Source organism: Oryza brachyantha, chromosome 11, assembly GCF_000231095.2.
Source record: "Oryza brachyantha chromosome 11, ObraRS2, whole genome shotgun sequence".
NCBI classification, from domain to species: domain Eukaryota; kingdom Viridiplantae; phylum Streptophyta; class Magnoliopsida; order Poales; family Poaceae; genus Oryza; species Oryza brachyantha.
In genome coordinates, this window is record NC_023173.2 from 14,526,970 (window position 1) to 14,535,632 (window position 8,663).

The window sequence follows — 8,663 nt, forward strand, 5'->3', positions numbered from 1 at the left end:
TTGGTATTTTAGGGGCTAAAAAGTATTAAAGTGGAGGGACTTATAGATTAGTCCCTCCAAACAAACAGCACCTTAGGACTAAAAATTAGTCTTATGACTAAAATATAAGTCTTTTTTAATCTTACTCTGTTTGTTTGGAAGGATTAAAAGAGACTAAAACCTTATTAAATGACCTACTCAATAATACACATCACCCACAATAGCTATAGGCCTAGAGTAGTAGAGTAGGTGTACTATAGGCCTTTAGTCCCTTTTAGCACATCCCATAGGGACTTATGAACCTAGATAGTTTTAGTCCTTTTTAGTCCATCATGTTTGGTATTTTAAGGGCTAAAAAGAACTAAAGTGGAGGAGCTTAGGTGTTGTTTGTTTCCATAAGTCCTAAAACTAAAAATTAGTCTCTGGACTAAAACATAAGTCTCTTTTAGTCCTACCCTGTTTGTTTGGAGAAGCTAAAACCTCATTAAATGACCTACTCAATCATAGTATACATCACACACACATAGTTATAGTCCTAGAGTAGTAGAGTAGGTGTACTATATGCCTTTAGTCCCTTTTAGCACTTCCCCTCGAGACTTATGAAACTAGATAGTTTTAGTCTCTTTTAGCCCCTCATGTTTGATATTTTAGGAGCTAAAAGGGACTAAAGTGGAGGGACTTATGGATTAGTCCCTCTAAACATACATCCCCTTATGGATTAGCCCCTCCAAACAAACAGGCTCTTAGTGTGTAAAATGAGTAAATTCATTAATACATGATTAATTGAATATTAGCAATTATAAACTTTAAAAATAGATTAATTTTTTGAAAGTAATTTTCATTTTTTGAAAAAACACACTGTAATAGTTCATGAACTGTGCGCATTGAAAAAGGACTCAATTATCACGTGTGAACCAACCCTTTATCTTTCTACTTTTCGTAGTGGTGTTATGAAAAAAAGGCAAGTGACATATTCATAAACAAAAAAATTGTAAATATATTTTGTATATATGTATTGTTAGCGATCAAAAGCCAATACTAGAAAATAAAATAACCTAGCTGAAAAAATTTTCAAAATCAACTCCAACTTTAAGGTTGAAAATTTAAATTTTGGCTTACAAGTATGTACGGAAATAAAAGGATGAGGGTATTTCACAGGCTGCTGAATAATATCGTGCACAATCGTTGTGGTTTTTTATGAGAAAAGCCAAACGACATATTGCCAACGAATAATAATACGTGAATAAAATTTTTATACAAATGTTTGTAGTGATCAAGAAGCAAAGGCAAGGCAAGGCAAGTGCAATGATAGAGTCATCACTGCATTCACTAAATTTTAAATTTTTGTTATCGGTAAGTAAATGGTCTGAGCATGCCACTCACTCTGTTTCATATTATAAATCAGTTTCGGTTTGTTGGAAGTCAAACATTTTTAAGTTTAATTGTATTTATAAAAAATATAATAATATTTTCAACATAAAATATATATATTATAAAAATATATTTAATTATAAATTTAATAAAACTAATTTGGTTTTGTGGATGTTGCTACATTTTTATATAATCTTTGTCAAACCTAAATATTTTAGATTTATGATAATTAAAAGTGACTTATTATCTGAAAGCGAGGAAATAGTTTTCCTCTCCTCACTAAGAAGGCGTGAACCAAATTTCCTCTTTAAATTCATGCATCAAAAAGGGCATGGAGCGACGATGTCCACATCATGCATACAAGATATGCACACGCATGCAGATGCAGGTAATTAATTACCACGGCGGCTGCAATTTGTCAAGTGTTATTATTGATCATCTCTCCCAACCTAACAACAACACTCATGCATATCCTGAGTGACAGCTAGTGGTTGCGATCTACTCTATATATCTAGGCAGTATGATCAACTAATCTGCCCAACCAACTCACACAAACACTCATGGAAATTAGATATTTTCCGCAGAATTAAAACATTATAGATCGTATGCCCCCACTAATTTTTCTTTTATGATGGAGTACCATTTGTATTTCAGGGATTTTTGAGAGAGAGTTATTTAGTACGGAGTAGTATTATTAAAATGACACATAATCTGCGAAGAAGAAGAACGCATCGCAGTTGATGAACCATATCTACACGCACACACCACACAACTTTCTGGTTGATTCGACGTCGATGGTCGATCGTCCTTTTCTCCTTCAGTCATTTCCTGCTTACGCTAATAAAATTTAAATTTTTAATCTTAAATTTAAAATTAATTCTAAGGTTATTTTTATCATAGTTTTTTATCGTCTTAGCTTTTAGATTGCTATATAAAAGTTTTATGTGATTATTTTTTATTTACAAATAAGATTATATGACTATTTTCATAAAACACCAAAAGATGACTTGAGTGGCTGTTTGGATCGAGCGACGTTTTTGTCATTTGTCACATTAGATATTTTACGTTAATTAAGAGTATTAAATATAAACTGATAACAAAGCTAATTACATAATAAAGGCTATTTTATTAGATAAATTTTTTAAGCTTAATTAATCTACAATTAATAAATATTTACTGTACCATCACATTCACTAATCATGGACTAATTAGGTTTAATAGATTCGTCTTGCGACATAGTCCAGAGTACGAGATATGTTTTATTACTAGTTTATATTTAATACTTCTAATTAACGTTCAAACATTCGACGTGTTTTAGAAAAAAAAAAAAAGACTGAAGTAAGCCCTGAATCTCAATCTTTTTCTCAAATCTCATTTGAATAGGTACTAGCAATTAACCCGGTCCAGCAGTCAACCACCTCGATCTCATACCCTACTAGCTAGCTAGCTAGCTCTCTCTCACTCGTCTAGGTCGCCGGCGGGCCGACAACCATTGCAACCAAAAGCCTTGCTTTGCCCGCACCGTCAACGCAGCCGACCATCTTGGTCGACTGACCATCTATGATCCTGCTACATTCCTGTATAGTGAGGCTGTTTGAATGTAAGGATTTTTTTAAGTCATTATGAACGTTAATTAGGAGTATTAAATATAGATTGATAATAAAATTAATTGTATAAATAAATTCTATTTTATTAGATATATTTTTTAAGCCTAATTAATCCACGATTAGCAAATGTTTACTGTAGCATCACATTCATTAATTATGAACTAATTAGGCTCAATAGATTCGTCTGGTGAAATAGTCCAGAGCATGAGGTGAATTTTATTAATAATCTATATTTAATACTTTTAATTACTGTCTAAACATTCGATGTGACAGAGACTTAAAAAAAGTCCTGGGGTAACCAAACAGGCTTATAGTATTTAACACACATTAGGGTTAGAAAAAATAGTTATGCTACTTCTCACTCGCTCCGTCCCAAAAAAACAATTTTTTGGTTTTTGTATCGAGCATTTCACTACCGTCTTATTTAAAAAAATTAAGAAATTTTTAAAAAATTAGTCACATATAAAGTACTATTCATATTTTATCATCTTATAAAAATAAAATTATTAATCCTAAATTTTTTAAATAAGACGAAGAGTTAAACATTGTATCTAAAAACTGAAAAGTTGTTTTGTTTTGGGACGGAGGGAGTAATAAATAATAAAAATATGTGAGTGAGAGAGTAGATAGGGATAATATGGAAGAATTTTAAATATTAAGTAGTGGTTGCTAAAATAAATAGTGCTGTGAATAGTCTCTAAAATACTGACATTGTGGTACACAATTTAAATTCTATAAATATTTATATTTGGGGTCCTTTCAGTTCTTAATTTTTTTTTAAAAACATTACATCAAATCTTTGAACCTACAAATGGAGCATTAAACATAGATGGAAAAAACTAATCGTACAGTTAGGGTGAAAATCGTGAGATGAATCTTTTGAGCCTAATTAGTCCATGATTAGCCATAAGTGATAGAGTAACCAACATGTGCTAATAATGGATTAATTAGGCTCAAAACATTCGTCTCGCGGTTTCCAGACGAGCTATGATATTTGTTTTTTCTTTTGTGTCCAAAAACTCTGCCAACATCCGGTCAAATGTCCGACGTGACACCCAAATTTTTTTTCGTGAAATAAACACGTCCTTCGTAATAGGGTGTAACAGGGAGAGTGTTTGTTTCGGTACATTATTACAACAGATTATCATCCTAAACAAGAGGATTCACGATGCAATTTTACGCGGAGCTAGATACAAATAAAACTGAATCTGGTATACATATATACGTAATTATGGTTTCTATAAAAAACTGAAAATGTAATTGGGTTTCATATATAGCTCTTAACAGGAAAAATATAATTGCACTTTTATATAACTTTTATTTTTCTTTTATGTTTCCACACATACGGAATTTTCTATATAATGTATTTCAAAAGTAGAAATAAACTTAACATTTAACCCTTTAACTTATCTTTTCGCAGAAAACTATATGGATCCATCTATACCGTCATAATACGAATCTACTGCTATAATCTAATCTAGATCCACTGTAATCCGATGGCGACCATGCAATTGTGCTTGTATATATTTGCGCCCTCGAGCTGCCAATCTTACGCTCCAGCTTTTTTTCATGTGATCGACTGTCTGTCTAATAGGCTACCCTATACTTTTTTTTTAACGTCGTTCACTTTTTATTTACGTTTGATCATTCGTTTTATTAAAAAAATTGTCCAAATATACAAAATTATAAATCATATTAAAGTTACTTTAGTAATAAACCAAATCATAATAAAATAGTCAATAATTATATAAATTTTTTAAATAATACGAAGTATCAAACTAATTAAACTACAAATTTATCAAGTGAGCTACGTCAATCAATCCATCGTCCATGCATACGTACGAAATTAAACAAAAGATATGCATCAAGCGGCCATGCATGCAAACGGCAGGCTGCAATTGGTCAAAGGAAGATCATCTCTCCGACCTACCACCCATGTATCCATATTGTTATTATATCATGTCTCCATGCATCATGATTCATGGATATATACATATGTATGCGTATTACTCGTGCGATCCGGGTGAAAGCTACAGCATGTATAAACAGGTCGTGGTATCGATCAACTAATCGATCTGCCCAACCACACACACGCCCCAGAATTAATTAAAACGAGATCTTCTCTGAAGCACCAAACCATGACTAATTAATTAATTATGGGCCATCTTTCGGTATTTGGGGAAAAAAACAATCAACATATTTGTAAATAAAAAATACTTTATGACTAAGACTTCATATATATATATATATATATATATATATATATGTTCAAATAATATTTATTTTTGCCAAAATCCATGTTGATAATAAGCAAAGCTTGTCAGGTGTGAGCTAGCTAGCTGGATGGATCAGCCTAACAACATGGCTGGGGATTGGGTCAGGTAGTTGCATTTGCTACTAGCTCTAATGTGCTTTCCGGTTTCCAGTCTCCTACCTCTAATAATCATAATAATTAAATCGCTCAATTTTATTAATTATAATTATGAATTCAAATATATGGTACGTTGCTTTTCGGATTAATTCAAATCGTTTCAGCTGTGAGTCCAAATTAATCAAATTAAACCTAGCTAGGACGAGCTAATCGGATCAGAGGCTGGTCGGTCTAGCTAACTCTGGCCACCTCCCCAACTGCAACCCTCTTTACTCCTCTGTGTATTCATCTCCATCTCTGCCTACCATCTCCAACGGATTACATGGCTACTTCCTCTTTTCGCTTTTCGCTTTTGTTTACAGTTATAAATTAATATTTAAATTTTTTAGAGTAGATTTTGGTGGGTTGTTCATCAAAGCTTAGTTTTTTAGTTTTGGATTTTAGATCAGAAAGAACACATATATAAATTTTTTATTCATAAAATATTTTTAATTTATAAATATATCATTTAACTTTTCTCTGAATAAGCTAAACAAATATCCCTATTATTTGTGCCATGTATAACTGTGCCTACTGCAACTTGCATGCGAGTTAATTTGCGACTACGGGTCAGCGACGGACGCATAAGTTTATGGCTGGGTATTCACGGTTACAAATAATAGCTTCGTAGCAAAACATGAAAAGTAAGAGAAATACACATTAAATTGTAATAGTAACATAATCCAGTTCATACTACAAAAATATCAATAATCTAAGCGAGATTTTCCTTTTGATTGTTCATGCTACGGAAGCAACAAATGATATCATTATCGTATATGTAAGTTGTGCAAAAAAAAAAGTTACGTTGGGGTTCATCCATGGATCCAACAAGAAGACAGAATTATAAAGTTTGTCTAGACAAGTTATTAGCTATTTTATTACTCCCTCAGTTTTATAAAATAAGATGTCTGATTTTTTTCTTGCAATGTTTGACCATTTGTCTTATTCAAAAAATTATGAAAATGACTTACTTTATTATCAAAAAAAACTTTAAGTATAACTTATCATTTTTTACTATACTTTTGAATAAGACGAATGGTCAAACGTTGTAACAAAAAAAGTTAAGCATCTTGTATTATGAAACGGAGGTATGAATTTTTTTCTTCGATAATACTAAAACTCGACATTCACAATATTTTGGGAAATATCATCTCCAATATATATACAACCTCCATCCCTAAATGTTTAACTCTGTTGATTTTTAATACATGTTTGACCATTCGTCTTATTCAAAAAAATTTACATAATTACTAATTATTTTTATATCATTTTATTTATTGTTAAGTATACTTTATGCATATATATATATAACTTTATATATTTTTTAAAAAATTGAATAAGACAAATGGTCAAATGTGTATAAAAAAATTAACGGCGTCAAATATTTAGGAACGGAGGGAATATGTCGTTATAGATGATAACAAACGTTAGGCAAAAAAAGGTTGATTTGCTGATCTGATATTAATGACTTGACATAGCACCAAACAAGGAGTTACTTCAAAATATGCATCACTACTTCCATTCAGTCATATCACACTTGGACTTTGCTATCTCCAAATTAATTAGCGTTCTGCCAAAGAAAAACCCAACTTGTATATATGACCAGTAGTATAAGAACTATTTCGAGAGCTTTTTAAAGTTAAAGCATGAATTTTGGTTGGTTTTGAAGTTGCAAGTTTGAATTTTTTTGGCTTGTGAGTATTAATTAAAAAGAAGTCATTTTTGAATAATACGCAAACCGCCCAGTTTTATGATGGGAATGTCTAACTTGTCCCCTTTTTTATTACCAGAAAAAAAGTGCAATGTGACAATTTGTTTTAAATTCGGGTTGTTGGCAGTTGCGACCGAATTCGGTTATATTGTCTTCTGTTTGTGATGTGTAGCATGCCATTTTCTATGTTCACAATAAATAACGATAATTTGCTATAGATCCCTATCATGAAAAATGCAAGGTTTTCTGATTTTATTTTGGCTAGAGCAGAATTTGTTTCGTCGCAGTCTGCATCATAGAATTTTCATCAGTCTGACTTGATTATATTATCAAGTTTTAATTAAACGGTTGGTAATTGGCTGCCGGTATAATTAATTAGCAAGTGATAAACTGGCTGTCTGAGTTAGCAAAATTCTCTCTAAATCTTTGATATGGCATATATTGCATTAATTCCTCTGTTTTCAATCAATTTTAGTTGTTATCTCTTCTAATATTTTTTTAAGCGAAAACTTTCCGTGACAAAAATAGTCTGAGTATATCCCAAGACAATCCTATATATTATTGTACTATATTTGAATAAACCAATAATTTCATAATATAAGGATCGTACTTCCCAGGGCAATTCTAGTCACATGATTTTAATGTTTACTACCTAATAATAAATAAATATTCAAAAACCCAAAGATATTAGGGCTTTCTGCAAAAGAAAAGTATGACACAGGGTACTCTTGTGATATGTATGCATGTTCACATAATAAACGTTGATCTGCAATACGCTGCTGGAAATGCAAGGATTTATGAGATTATCTGTCGCCAAATTTATTTCGATAGCTGCTTGGCCATTGAATTGTACTGCGGCGCACTGTGACTAGAGATAAAATTGCTTCCAATCAATATCCATGGTCACTATCCAACTTTATTAGAGGGCTTGTAACTTTTAAATACACAATATATTCAGTTGTGTATTTAGTGAAATTAATTTGGTGTTATGAAATGTCGGTATATTTGTCTAAAAATTTGATCAAACTTGATTAATTTTGACGTAGATTGACTTTGACCAAAGTCAAAAAATAACTTATAATATGAAACTGTGGAGTACTGATCTTCATTAGTCTGGAAAATTTAAGAAGCTAACCTAGCGTTGCTTACTTTTTTTTTTGATTAAATTGTGTACTTCTATTTGGATCCATAACAACCATGTAATCAACAATGAAATAGTTTATTCATCTAAAAATCAACGACACATGGTTTGCATATATGCATGCGAACGTTATGCACTAATAAGTCATGTTGAATGGACCAAACATTTTTTTAATAAAACATATACTTATTTTATTTAAGATATAACGAGGGGCTTGTTCTGTGCAAATCGTGCGCTGCTACATTTTGAAAGTAAAATTAGGGGGAGAACAAAATGGAGGAAATGGCAAAAAGCATGGAACACAAAAGAGATTGTCAAAGTGAAGTCGTGATAAGCATCCATAATTGGGTCATTAGGTGTGTTGGGCCGCTTAAGCATCCATAATTGGGCCACAGTAGTGGTCTCTATCTAATTTAAGGAACAGAAAACGAGGATAATAAAAAG